Consider the following 11,471-nt stretch of genomic DNA (forward strand, 5'->3'; position numbering starts at 1 on the left):
GACCACACACGCTCTCTGGCTCCTGAGGTCTGACATTTCTGTCCAGATTGATCATGCCTTAGGTGCTTTTCATAACACCAGGAAGCAGGCTCACCGGAACCTGCTGGTATTTTGCCCCAAAGCCAAAGGTGAATCTTGGTTGCTGGCTACAGTATTAATCTTCTAGAACCTTTCTCAGCTGCAGACCGCTGTACTCTCACAACCGTTGTACCATTGAGGCTGATTTGAGCTCAAGAATAGACCCTGGAGTGTCTGATGGACTCAAAGCTCCTGTAACCTGTCCTGCATATCAAGCAGCACCCAGGACTGAGTGTCCATCATCAGCAGAGAACTGGCTTGATTCATGTTTATCGCTCCATCACCATTGACTTCCAACAGCATCCACGAGTAGCCATGTAGTTACCTAGTCATATGATCACTCTCCAACACTCTTCCTGCATGCTATCTGGACACATGGGAGTTACTTGCCAAGTTTATATACAGTTTCTTTCTTACACTCCTTTTACACTGTAAGACACCTTTTCTTCTTGCTTCGTCTTGGATCGTGTCAAAATCCTACTCATCCATATACTGTGGAATCCAGTATATAGCCTAGATCTGCTTGTTATTCTACAGGAAGTTTCCTTGAAATCTAAAATCAACCTTATCTCTAACTCAAGAAACTGGTACAGCTTCCAAGGATAAAAACTCTGACTTCAGACTCTGTCCTATACTCATGCAAAGGGTAACCTCTCAGGACAAGCCAAGTGTGAGCTTGCCTTTGAAGGTTTCCCTTTAAAGCTATTTTTAAAATAAGAATTAATGATTCACCAGGCAGTGGTGGTGCACGCCTTTAATCCCAGCACTTGGGAGGCAGAAACAGGTGGATTTCTGAGTTCAAGGCCAGCCTGGTCTACAGCGTGAGCTCCAGGGCAGGCAGCGCTACACAGAGTAACCCCGTCTCGAAGCAAAGCAAAACAAAACAAAAAAATTAATGGTTCTTAAATATAGCTGTGCCAGAAAGGGGTCCAAACTTCAATATAAATCCTTGAGCCTCTTTTCAAGAGCAGAGCCCACATGAATGCTCATCTTGCAGCTACCCAGAACCCTTTTAGTAGCTCTGTGCACATTCCATGCATGTTTTAGGCCCCGTACCCTCTCACCTTCAGCAAACTGACCTTCATCCCCCTAAAGCTTGCTCTCCAAACTCTTTAAGTTCTGCAGTGGATGTCACTTCAACTAGGCATGTTCTACATAGCTTCAGCATCAACCAATGCCGTCCTACACTGAGCCCTAGGCACACAGTTTCCAACCGACACAGCTGTTCATCTTTTCCCATCACCTACTTCCAAGGCAGACTCTTCTGCCTGATGTCCACAGCCCACCCATGCTGTGACCCTAATGTAACATCGTAATGGGATCTCCTCCCACTCCCTACATAAACTCCAGACAAAATGTACTAATCAGCTCCCAAATGCATCCATCCAGCATCTGGGCCTTGTATCTGGAGCATCCTTATTGTTTCCTTAGTTCCCCCAAATTCTTAGTGATTGACATGTGATGCCAATCCATCAAGTCCCAACAAAAACTGCTCCCTCTTCTATGAAGTCTTTCTGGATTTTCCAGCAGGAAAGAACCCTTTGGTCCTTGAATCTCTATTAAGCCTTTTTGACCTTTACATTGTAAGCTTAGTTGTGTGTCTTGTGTCTCATCTTTTCAATGATAAGAATAAAGTTCACTTATTTAATAGATATTTATCTATGGTATTCACTATGGGAGACACATAGAATATTTATGTTACATATTCCTGTCCTGTACCTACCATACATATCTGATTCTGCAAGTACTTAGCAAGTATTTGTGTGCTACATGACTAAATCCCTCATTTGTTTAAAAACTGTATGTCCAACTGGTTTTATTGCCAGAAAAGGAGAGCAAGAAACGTCTCACATCAGTCTGAGTAGGAGTTCAAACACAGATGCACTTGACTCTGACCCCACTTAGCCATAGGGACCTTGGCAAGCCCTAACATACACAGAGCCCTTTGCTCTCAACTTGCACACATTTCTAACAATGATAACCATGACTACAACCACAGGGAGCTTGAGCATCCGATTTCCAAACCTATTGCAGCTGAAAATTGGCAAATGAGGAGCAAGAGTAGAAATGACCAAGTATTTACACAGGCATTAGTAAGACTGACATCAACAGCAAGGGAAGGTCTATAAAGCTAACACATCACACACACACACACACACCAATAATAATAATTGAAAATAAAACAGTATTCTGTGGCCATTTAGAACAGGGACAAGCTGTTCTACATATCTCAGAAGGGCCTGAGGGCTTCTCAGGGGTTATAGGTCACTACTACTTTTAATGGCAATCCCAAGTGTTCCGACTGAATTGTGTTTACAACGCATTGTTTCAGAAGAACATATTGGAAACGTTTCCATCCAAGACAATTAAAAGTAGAACTTTGGGTGTTTAAAAGGATAAGTCCTCAGCCATCTATTAAACTCATTTATCCAGAACAAGTCTCCTCCCACCCCACCCCCACCCACAGTCTCTGAAGCCAGGATTTTATTGTACATCCTTGTATTGCTAGGTTTGTTTGCCTCAGGACATTTGTTGGCTTCAAGAATTTAGTTCAATCTTCATTCATTAACTTGTATTCCCATGTTATTTGCAAAACCCTCCAAGTGGGCCAATAGAGGACACAGAAGACATCGGCCTTAGGTTTGTCTTAGAGGTGCTCAGTGAAAGTCTCCTTGAGCAGGTAAGCAATCTCTATATCCTAATGGGTAATCCTAATGAAGGAGAAGCAAATGGATAGATGGTAAGACAGTTAGGCATTGTGTGGGAAAGGACCATGGGTAATGAAGAAGGGTTCTTAGAGCTGTGCCTCTCAACTAGAAGTTGGAGATTTGAGGTCATCTGGGGTAAAGAAAACAGCACGGAGGGAGAACAAGCTAGATGCAAGAAACAGCAAGTTTTCTTCAAGTGATCTTAAGGAGCCAGCCTGGCAGAGCCAAGGGCCTTGCTTGGATGTAATAAGAGAAGGATGACTTTGGAGCGTTTTCACAGTTTTGTACAGACCTCTGTGACCGTCTAAGGCCACGTCTCAGTCTGCTTAGGCTGCCATAAAGAAAACACACCATACATTGAGTGGCTTCAGCACAAGATGTTGATTTCTGTCCAGTCTGGGGAGTTGGCAAGTTCAAAGTCAAAGGGCTGACTTATTTGCTTCTACCAGCTTCTGTCTTCTTGGTTTTCAGGTACCCAGCTTCTCACTGTGTCCTTGAGTGCTAGGGAGATGGTAAGCTATCTGGTGGCCAGCCCCATCACAATGCCACCCCTCTGAGGACCTCATCCAACTTTTACCACCCTCAGAATCACTAGATTGAGGATAAAGCTACAATCTATGGATTTAGGGGAAATCAGTCTTTTCTCTATAACATAATATGAATGTAAATCAGACTTTTTTTGCTTTGCAAACTCCTAAAATCAAGATTCAGATGGTTTCTGTCTTCAATCAGTTATTTTTCTGGGTGGTTTACGTGACAGCCAGTTGCAAGCTGTAAGGCTGACTTGGTTTGCCTCCTCTGTGTTTATTTTACAGACAAAACCATAGAAGATGTAAATGTTTCCTTTGGTTAAGAGCTCTGGAGAATCCTGCTTCTACGAGTCACCAGTTAGTGCTGTAGATCCTCTTCGGGCAGTGGCTAACAGAGCCATTGGTAGTTGAATATGAACAAATACACACCCTACAGTTTGTTAACTGTAAGGACTGGGATTTACTGGCTTGTTAAGATGAGCTTCTAATAGCAGTTCTGTCGCCTTTCTCACTAGACTCTAAGTTAAGTAATTGTTGCCCCTAATCTCTAGCCCTACCAGAAAGATGGAATTTAGTGAATAACTTAATAAAGGTCTGACTATAAAACAAATTCATATATTAACACTAGACTAAAGGAAAACTATATATTTCTCAAAGTAAACTTGTTCTGAATTCACTAGGATCTTTGTGACTGTTAGATCATGCTTTTTTTTTTTTCAACAACTTAAAAACAAATCATAAAATCCGTGATTTTAAAGTCATTCGTTCATGGACACAGTCATTTTAATGCAACCTACATATCCTGTTGAATTGGCTGCTTTGTGTAATTGGGAACCGATTTGAATGTTCACATGACAAGGAAAATTGCAAGCTTAAATTTATTAACATGTTACCTTGGCAGAACACCAGACCTCGTAGTAGCAAAATATGGAGAGAAAAGATGTTAGTCTCCAAAGACTTGAGTTTGATTTTGAAAGTAAACTGATGCTCTTTAGAGAAAAAAAAAATCATTCTTATGGAACCATAGATCTGGGACTATAAAGCCATTTGCTTGAAAATTATTCAAGAGACATAATCGTAATCAAACAAAATCTTAATGTGGTGTTTAATTGGAATTTCTGTTGAATATTCAGGTGTTTTAAATTTACCTCAGCAATTTCAATCCAGAGCAGTTGTTCACTCCCTGCCAGATAACTCTTGGGTTAAGCCCACACATAATAAATATAGTTGTCAGCTATACTATGATACAGGGCACAAGGTGTATCATCACTCTCATGTCAAGTGTCTGACTGAGACTATCCTTACAAAACACATTTGAGCAGATGAACTAAAGTTTAGGTATAGTTAGTTAAGGAAAACTAGCCCACGCCAATGATCCTATGACTGGCATACTGCTGTTGTTCAATGGGTGATCCTTGAGCAGAAAATACCAGCCTCCTCTGGAATCATGTTGGAAACCAAAGTCTCAAACTCTACCCAGACCTGCTTAAGAATCTCTGATTGTTAGGAGCTGGGGAGATGGCTCAGCGGTAAAGAGCACTGGGTGCTCTTCCAGAGGTCCTGAGTTCAATTCCCAGTAACCACCTGGTTGCTCACAATCATCTGTAATGGAACCCAATGCCCTCTTTCTGGTGTGTCTGAAGACAGCTATGGTGTACTCATATACATAAAATAAATTTTAAAACTTTTATAAAAAAAATCTCTGGCTGTCTCTGCGTCTGTTTCCATCCTCTGCTGGATGAAGCCTCTCAGAAGACAGTTGTGATAGGTTCCTGTCTGTAAGGACAGCAGAGTATCATTGATAGTGTCAGGGGTTGGCTGTCTTACATACGATGGGTCTCAAGTTGGAGTAGTCATTGGTTGACCATTCCCTCAATCGCTGGTCCATCTTCATCCCTGCATATCTTGTAGGCAAGAAAATTTTGGGTTGAAGGTTTTGTGGGTGGGTTGGTGTCCCCCTCCCTCCTCTGGAAGTCCTGTCTGGCTACAGGAGGTGGCCACTTCAGTCTCTGTATCACCCTCTGGTAGGAATCTCAGCTAGGGTCTCCCCCGTAAACTCCCTGTATCCTCCTCCATCCCAGGCCTCCAGCTAGTCCCAGAGATGCCCGACACACACTGATTTCCATTCATACTCCCAGCCCTGTCCTGCACCAGTCCCTACACCTGATCCCCACCCCCACAGCACACCCCACCCCATATCTCACCCAGAGACCCATAGCCAAACATCAGGTGGAGCTCTAGGGAGTCTTTTCGAAGAGTTGGGGATAGAATTGAGTGAGCCACTGGGGTCAGTGACAGCACAAGAGTCAACTAACCTTAGCCAAAGGGGGCTCACAGAGATTCAACCACCAACAGGGGCTGGACCTAGGCCCTCATACATTTGTAGCAGATGTGCACCTTAGTCTTTATGTGGGTCTGGAAAGTGGGGGAGTCTCTGACTCAGTCCCTGGACTGCTTTATATATAGTGAGAGAGAAGGTGCTTAGTTCTGCTGGAACTAGATGTTCCAGGATGTGGTGGTATCCAGGATGGCTTCCCCTTCTCTGAGGAGAAAGGGAAGGGGTAATGGACAGGAGGAATTTGTAAGAGAGGGAATGGGAGGAGAGGAAGGAGGGGGCTGTGATTAGGATGTAAAGTAAATTTTAAAAAATCATGAAAAGAAAAGAATCTCTGGTTGTAGTCATGACCGATAATGCCTTTAATCTTTAATCACTAATGGATCGCTGTGAGTTTGAGGTTAGCATTGTATACATAATGAGCACCAGGACAGACAGAGCTACATAGGAAGACCCTGTTCATGAGGGGCGGGGGAGAGGGAAAGGAAAGAAGAATCTTTATCATCGTGTCATTTGCAGTAGCAGCATCTCTGGCTATGGGGCTGCAGAGGCAGATATGAACACTTACTGTTCTTACAGAGGATCCTAGTTCAGTTCCCTAGCACCCATGTAGAGCATTTCACAACTGTCTGTCCAGGTCCAGAAGGTCTGACAACTTCTGACCAAGCAGGCAACCACATTAATGTGTATATACATTAACAATGTGTATTAACAACATTAATGTGTATATACCCCTTCCCCCACCCCCCCCCGCACCCCTGGCCAACCTAACCTAAGCCAAAAACACACGTACACATGCTGAAAATGAACATAAGTCTTTGGAAAGAATCTCTTTTTGTGGATGTAGGACTCTGGCTTTACCAGATATCAGGCAGGTTCTAATGTGAGCAAAAGTTGGGAAAGAATATATGTTTCTCTCTAATTTAAAAAAATATATGTATACTTCTTCCAGGTTCTTCTGTAGTCCAGAAAATTAATGTAGTATCCATTTCTTTATTTGTACAACATGCATAAGTAATAGTCTTTGCAGCGGTGGTAGTGATTCTTACATTTAGAATATAACATAAGCAGTGATAAAAATGGCAGCGTGTTCTTATCTATAAAAATACAAACAAAACCTAACGAGATTGTCATCCTGCCAAGACCTGACTACACATATTGACTTGGGATTAAAACAGCAATCACCAGCATTGGCTGTCACCTGAGTGTTTGATCTTAGCCATTCTGACTGGTGTGAGGTGGAATCTCAGGGTGGTTTTGATTTGCATTTCCCAGATGACTAAGGATGTTGAACATTTCTTTGGGTGCTTCTCAGCCATTTTTTATTCCTCAGTTGAGAATTCTTTGTTTAGCTCTATACCCCATTTTTAATAGGGTTATTTGATTCTCTGGGGTCTAACTTCTTGAGTTCTTTGTATATATTAGATATTAGCCCTCTATCAGATGTGGGATGGGTAAAGATCTTTTCCCAATCTGTTCATTGTCGTTTTGTCCTATTGACAGTGCCCTTTGCCTTACAGAAGCTTTGTGATTTTATGAGGTCCCATTTGTCTGTTGTTGATCTTATAACATAAGCCATTGGTATTCTAGAAAGAGGAACACTCCATTGTTGGTGGGATTGCAAGCTGGTACAACCACTCTGGAAAACAGTCTGGCGATTCCTCACAAAATTGAACATAGTATTACCTAAGGACCTAGCTATATCACTCCTGGGCATATACCCAAAAGATGCTCCAACATATAACAAGGACACATGCTCCACTATGTTCACAGCAGCCTTATTTATAATAGCCAGAAGCTGGAAAAAACCCAGATGTCCCTCAACAGAGGAATGGATACAGAGAATGTGGTACATTTACACAATGGAGTACTACTCAGCTATTAAAAACAATGAATTCATGAAATACTTAGGCAAATGGATGAAACTAGAAAATATCATCCTGAATGAGATAACTCAGTCACAAAAGAACACAAATGGTATGCACTCACTGATAAATGGATATTACCCCAAAAGTTTGGAATACCGAAGATACAATTCATGGACCACATGAAGCTCAAGAAGAAGGAAGATCAAAGTGTGGGTGTTTTGGTCCTTCTTAGAAGAGGGAACAAAATACTCATGGAAGCAAATACAGAGACAAAGTGTGGAGCAGAGACTGAAAGAAAGGCCATCCAGAGACCTGGGGATCCATCCTGTGTACAGTCACCAAATGCAGATACTATTGTGGATGCCAAGTATATGCTGACAGGAGCCTGATACAGCTGTTTCCTGAGAGGTTCTGCCAGAGCCTGACATACACAGAGGCAAATGCTTGCAGCCAACAATTGGACTGAGCACAGGGTCCCCAATGGAGGAGCTAGAGAAAGGACTGAAGGAGCTGAAGGGGTTTGCAACCCTATAGGAAGATGAACATTATCAACCAACAAGACACACACATCCCAAGAGCTCCCAGAGACTAAACCACCAACCCAGGAGTGCACATGGAGGGACCCATGGCTCCAGCCACATATGTAGCAGAGGATGGCCTTGTCCGGCATCAATGGAAGAAGAGACCCTTGGTCCTGTGAAGGCTCAATGTCCCAGTGTAGAGGAATGCCAGGGTGGTGAGGCAGGAGTGGGTGGGAGAATACTTTCATAAAGTCAGGGGGAGAGGGGACGGGATAGAGGGTTTCAGGGGGCAGATCTGGGAAAGGGGATTACATTTGAAATGTAAATAAAGAAAATATCCAATAAAAAATAACAGTAATCACTTATTTCAGTCGAATCTTAATAGATAAGGTTTTTTAAAACAAAAGACTTTTAATATTTTGTTGTAAGAATAAAATAACTTTTAAAAATTGTTGGAGTGTTAACAGACAGTAAAATTAAATACAACATGTCTCTGTGTCATACCACAGCCATGGCCTACAGAGCAGCTGGCCAGCTATAACCTACTTTTCTAAACTTTCTCAGCTCTTTCTCTTCAGATTTTGACAGCTGATGTATAGCATCTTCTCCCAAGTCCGTGTTATTTGTTTCTTTGGCTTCTTCAGTAAGATCATATTCTTCATCTGAATCATCACTTTCTTTGTTTCCCTCCATATCTACATCATCAGGAATTTCTTCCACACTTTTAGTCTCTTTAGACAGCAGCAGTGAGTTTACAAACAGAGAACCGAGGAGCGAAGTTGACGTCAGTACATGAGCTGGGTGTGAAGAATCTTAGTAACTGCAGGTATGGTCTCTGCTAAGCGGAGTTGTAGCAGTTCAGCCTCTGGAGTTTCAGTTAACTTTGCATCCTGCTGTTGCCTGCCTTTTCCCAATATAAAAGAAAATGGGGTCGTTGGCAAACTTTCTTCTGCCAGCAGCCATCTGCTTGTTGGTGTGAGTTTCTCTTTCGGGAGATTTTGTGATGTTAATAAGCACTGTGTTAGGAAGTAAAACTGAGATCTGTTCAGCCACTGGTGAGCTTCTGAGGGGAGTGATTCTGGGACATCTCATGGAACAAACACTCCCCACTGGACTTCCTCTCTGGAGACATTCTTTTGAAGATACAATAGCCTTGGCTTGCTAGGTTTAAATACAAACAGATCTGAGCCCACTGAAGACCAAGCCACTGCAGCAACATGGTCTGAGTAAGGGTCAGGTTCCAGAACTCTAACATTTAATTTTGCACTCCACTGTATTGAACAACTGAGCAGATCCCAACAGCAGAGGATGTCTTTCTCAGCAGTGCCGAGAAGGTACTTGGAGAGGGTCCGTCTTCCAAAGCAAAGGTGCCTTATTCTCCCAGTTCATTGGCAAAATGTACATTTTAGTTCCCATGTTTCTGAATCCCATATCGTAACTATTTCTCAAAACTAACTGCTAGCAAGGAGCCATCTTCAGAGAAACAACAATTGGTTGCTTGATACTTGTGGTAACTATCCACAAAGTCGCAAGTCCAGCCAACAGCTTTTTTGTATAGATCAGAGTCATCTGTTAATATCCACACTTTGAAGTGGCCATCTCTGCTAGCTGTGACCAGTATGGGTTTTTCATAGTTTTCTGCATTACTGGAACAGAGAGCTGTGATGTGGTCAACGTGTGGCATGGTCATCTTTGTGTTAAGAACAAACCCTTGGATTTTTCTTGCTATAGCTCCACAGTTTCATTTGCAGCTTCAGCTCATTTTCATTTTCTTGCTGTTGTTCAACTGTTGTCAACCAAGTCCCAGAGCAGCCAAAGGCAGCCTTCGTTAGTTCAATTTGGGTTAGACCCTCATCCTTGATGTACTCTTGCTGTATGATATTTAGAGTATATAACTGCTTGTCACTGCAGGTGACCAGGCTTTCCATTCAAAACCAAAGCTTTGGTTCTTGGGTCAACCATCAAACCAGTAGATACCCTCCTATCCTTTACTAGGCCTTGAATTACTGCAGACACATCGAGATTCTGGTGAACAATTATTATCTTGTTATCAGAGTGAAAAGTACAGAATGAGTCTCCCCATTGAGACAGAGCTGTGCTCAATAGAAGATCCTAAGCGTAGAAGAAACTTTGTTCTTCTCTGATCCGTCTCGCTACTCCACAAGCACACACTCTGGCCCACCACTCAGCAGACTGGTGCCTGTTACTGTAAAAGCCAAATCCATAACCATGTTGTGGTGCCAATGTGAGCATGTGTATGTGTGCTTCTTATCATTAGGAAAATTCCTCCAAAGGCAGATACTGCCACCCTTGTGACCTGATTCGATGCAGTCTTCCTTTGGGTGGCAGGCTACACCTGTGAACTTGTTCTTCACATTCTTCTTGGATTTTGTTGATGGTAAAATATAATTGCATGGTTTTTTTTTTTCCTGCTTGAAAAAAATAAACAGATTGCAGCGACATATTCTCCCTCATTTCCTAAGGCAATGCATTTTGTTTATGTAATCCAGAACAAAGGTGAGCTCCTTGGCTTGTAAGGAAGATGGAATCTTTGGTGTGAGGAGAAATAAAGAGGGCATGGAATTTAGGTCCAACAATGAAAGTCTTTATCAAAATGCCAACAAGATAGTCCCACAGCTTCATTGTGCCATCAAAGGAACAAGAGTAGAGCTGCAGGTGGTTGCTGGGGTTGGTGAGGATTCCAGACACCAGATGTTTGTGCGCACATAGAATGTGTTCACTCCCTTCTGTGCCCGTGCTCTAGACCCTAACGGAGTCTCCAGAGATACAGAAGACATACTTGGAATCCACAGAGAACACGGCTCTCCTGAAGTTCAGCCGGCTACCACTGCAGTGAACCACGTGGACTCTCTCTTCTACCATCCTCACACAGATGCAGGAACCTGATAAGACAGATTTTAATATAAGCTTAGAAATAAGTACCGTGCCAAGAGGGAAAGAAAAGGCAAGGGCAGCCATCCAGGGTACTGTAACACAAGTGTAACAGAACACCGAAAGATGGCAATCTGAATCTATTGCTAGGAAGGGTTGTCTTGACAAGTAATGAAACGTATTGACAGCAATACCAGGCTGTCATTGGAATGTCACAGAGACACTGGCGTTTTCAAGCAAAGTGACTGGAAGTCATTCAAGATATCTGCGCTGTTATAACAGACCAACTACAGATATTTTTATTCCAAACTCCTGGGTGAGAAAATATTTGGAATGAAGTACAGTGCATGTATATACAGGCTTATATGGATAAAATTTGATTTTTATTTCCCTGGAAATTTAACAGTCTTTTTTAGGAGTTGAGAGCCAGTGTCCAGGGACAAGAGGTTGACTTAATGTGAAGCCAGTGTTTATGTTGTCTTGATAGGACAGAGAATTCCTGCTCTGCTTTCTGTCTTCCACTAAGAGCCTGGGGGCTC

At 42.5% G+C, this 11,471-nt stretch overlaps 1 pseudogene; it reads right to left on the reverse strand.

The window, feature by feature from the left end:
• Positions 1 to 8,556: 8,556 nt before the first annotated feature.
• Positions 8,557 to 10,923, reverse strand: LOC110304074 (annotated as a pseudogene).
• Between the last annotated feature and the right edge of the window lie 548 nt (positions 10,924 to 11,471).

The sequence above is a fragment of the Mus caroli genome, chromosome 10 (genome assembly GCF_900094665.2).
Source record: "Mus caroli chromosome 10, CAROLI_EIJ_v1.1, whole genome shotgun sequence".
In the NCBI taxonomy this organism is placed as follows: Eukaryota; Metazoa; Chordata; class Mammalia; order Rodentia; family Muridae; genus Mus; species Mus caroli.